The following is a 3,777-nucleotide window of genomic DNA, read 5'->3' on the forward strand; positions in this document are numbered from 1 at the left end:
AGATAGATAGATAGATAGATAGATAGATAGATAGATAGATAGATAGAAAGATGGATGGATGGATGATAGATAATAAATATACATATGCATATAGTAATATGAGTATGTGAATGCCCAGCAAGTATGATATCTGTAGGTTGCTCTGTGCTGCTTGGGGATGCCAGTGGGGTATATTTTTTTTTTCTGTTTCCCTTTATCTTACTACTTCTCTCCCAGGCCCTTTCTCAAACAAGGCAAACATGAATTTTAAAGTTCTCTAAACTTTTAGTTCAATTTTTCCTAAGCAAAATGAGGGCAAAGCATCCAAAGTCATTCAGTTTTTTCTAGTGCCACCCGTTTACCACTTCTGGTTTCTTTTTCCTTTGTATTTTTCAGTTTTATAAACCCTGTGCATTGTTATGCATTCCTTCTGATAGATACCACTCATTCTGTATAGTTACTCAAGCAGGAGAAGCAGAGAGAAATATATAGTACCTGATATATTTGGTTGTATAGCTAGGATGGGCTCAATATGAAAGGAACTAGGGACCCACTGAAGCAGAAGAAAGAAGGAAACACATATTCAAATAACATCCTCTACATGACAGACGCTGTGCTGAGTGTTGTACAAATTGATTTGATTCTAGCAACAATCTAGCAAGGTAAGGGTTGTTATTGTTCCCATTTTGCAGTTGAGGAAACTGAGGCAAATATTGAGGTTAAGTGACTTGCCCCAAGTCACACAGCTAGTAAGTGTCTGAGGTCAGATTTGAACTCAGGTCTTCCTGACTCCAGACCCAGTGCTCTAACCCTTTCATGACCTACCTACCTCTAAGGTTTTTGAGCAAAGGAGTAATTCCTCTTGAATTAGAACATTGAATGGATTTTTCCCTTAGGAGAAAAACTCTATAGTAAAGGAAGCCAACTAGGAGATCAACTGTGGCTTTAGTATAGATATGAGGTGATAAGTGTATGTATTTTGGAGTGTAAGTGTATGGATGACAGCAAGAGAAATAGAAAAAAACAATACATATATAAGGTATATACCACCTCTAGACAGTAAGGACCATTAAGGCAGGGTGGATCTTGTCTAAACTTTGTATCTCTCTAGAGTCTCTAGCATAGTACTCTACTCACAAGACAATGCATGAAGTAATGTCCAATACAATGCCTGTGAAATCTATTTGTAAACTGGCAAGCATACAGTCACAAGATTTTACGAGACTTTTCTGTCTTGGTGAATGGGACACCCCTATATTCCAGGTCCAATATGCTACCTATAATTAATAGGTTTTCTCATGTGACATACATGATGGCAGAGGGAAAGGTACTGAATGAATAATATATATATGACCTTAGTCTTTTTTTTCCTTCTGTGTCTGTGGAAGGAGTGCCAACTTTGCTAAAATTATGGATACCTGAGACAATGAAACAAGTTTATTCCATGGTGTTTTTATTCAGTATTCAGCAGTCTGTGAGCTTGAATAGAAATGTAGTACTTTATTAGGGTCTTTGAATACAACAATGGGGTCCATGTTTCCACTGTTGCCTTGGAATATTAAAAGCCAAAATGGAGAAAAAACAGTGAGTTGGAGAAAGATAAAACAGTTTTTGAAAAAAAATAAATTTGTCATTTTAAGACCTACTAAATGCATTTAATTTGTATCCAATTAAATTAAACCCCTGGTCAGGAAGCCTCATTTTAATAGTTTTTTTTTCAGAAAGTATATTATAGAATCGTAGAACTTCAGGATTGGAAGGCACATTTGAAGTCATCTAGTGCAAACCTCCTATTTTACAAATGAAGAAAGTGAATCTCAGGTTATGTAAATGGCTTATCAAGGGTCACATACCAAGAAGACTAGAACCTAGACCTCTTGACTCTCAGGGCTTTCTTATTTCTACTTACCAAACAGAATCTATAGTTATTGCAAGTCATTTCATTTCACCAAACTTAGTGTGAGAGGAAAAAAAATCTTGCTCTAATTCTTCAAAATTTGGGATGGTGGAACATGTAGTGGAAGGGAAACATGAGCAAACATGCTATTATTTTCATGTTTTCAATGATGTAAGATAAAAATCCTTTTAGAGGGGAAAGATATACTGGCAAAGAAAGGAAGTTGTTTGTATTCAGCCATGATCACCAGAAAACCAATAAAAGCAAAAAGTGTTTCTTGCTTATCACAGAAATCTGACAGTTTTAATGATCGTGTCAAATTCATTTTTCAGACATATTGTTTTCCTGACTTTATTTGGACTGTGAAGTACTTTATCTTCTGAAATGTCAGTGTGCTATGCTTCTGGTTGGCACCATTACCCTTTGAATATGTAGAAACAAGCCCTAGACTGGAAATGTTAAATTTTTCCTGAGAGAAGCCAGGTACAGGAAAGGATTCCTAATGTGGCTTCTTTGTCAGGTGCTACAAATCAATTATTCCCAATCCAGTACTTACTGAAGCCTTTACAAGGTTCCACCAGAAACAATCCAATAAAACAAATATTTACTGTGGTCAAGCACCTACCAAGGGCTGGAGATACAATGATTAAAAAATGACACAGGGCCTGCCTACAAGGAGCTTATAGGAACACAAAGAAGAGAGGATACAGATACTTTCACATCACTATGATACAAGATAATGTGATATGCACAGAGGAGAGCTACAAATGTTCTAGGACAATTTGAGCAGAAAGGGGATGTTTTTATCTGTAAATCATGAAGGAGCTAAAACCTTAGTTGAGTCATGAAGGAAAAAGATTCTAATAGCTATAGATGAGTTGCGAATATGCTTCAGGAATGGGGAATGTGTAAGTACGTAAATAGGAGAATGCAGGACAAAGTCCAAGAGTAGCTAATACTACCTTGTAAGGGAGAGCCATAAGCATAGGCCTTTTTAGGCTTTGCCTCTGGAAGGTAAAATTGGGGCTAATCTCCTCCCTGAGGACAACAACATTATGGGGTATGGTTGCTTTCTATGGGGACAAGGTTCCACCAAAGGACCAGAGAGCATGGAGGCTCCCCACTGGTGGTAAATGAGTAAAAGGTTTCTCACCTCTTGTCTCCCTATGGATGGATGGTCCAGTAGCTATTGTATGCCCACTAAGACTGTATCCAGGTGCATTACTGAAGTACCTTCTGATCCACTGGACATATATGATCAGTGGTAATGAACGTATGAAATGACCTTGGCCTGTCCAGAGGTCTCTGTCTCCTATGACAGAATAATTTACCCCAAAGTGCCATAACCTCCCACTTATGGCTTTCTTGGCAGGAATCTCAGTAAGAATTATAGAACAAAATTATGATTATGGTCAGAAAAGTAAATTAAGGTCAGATTGTAGAGGACCTTAAGTGGTAAGCTAAGGAATTTGCAATTTAATCTATAGGTAGTAAAGAACTATTGAAGGTTTTTGATCAGAGGAGTTACATAATGAGACCTGCACATTGGGAAGAATATTTTGGCATCAATGTGAAAGATGTAATGGAGAGGAAAGATACTGCAGCCTTGGATAATCTCATCTTAAGATCATAGATTTGGAGATAAAAGGGATCTTAGTAGTCATCTTATCCCACTTCCTCATTTTAAAGATGAGGAAATGGGGGCCCAGAGGTGTGTAATTATTTGACCAAGATCACACAAGAAGTAAATAATGAAGTTAGGATTCATGTACATATCCTTTATTTCAATTATAACATTCTTTATTATTTAGGTCACAGCCTCTCTCTATACTCACCTGATTGATGTAAAGATGATGCATTTTCATTAATGTCATGAGAGAGTCTGTTGGACTTCTATGCTA

Source organism: Vombatus ursinus, unplaced genomic scaffold (assembly GCF_900497805.2).
Source record: "Vombatus ursinus unplaced genomic scaffold, bare-nosed wombat genome assembly UNPS02014787.1, whole genome shotgun sequence".
NCBI classification, from domain to species: domain Eukaryota; kingdom Metazoa; phylum Chordata; class Mammalia; order Diprotodontia; family Vombatidae; genus Vombatus; species Vombatus ursinus.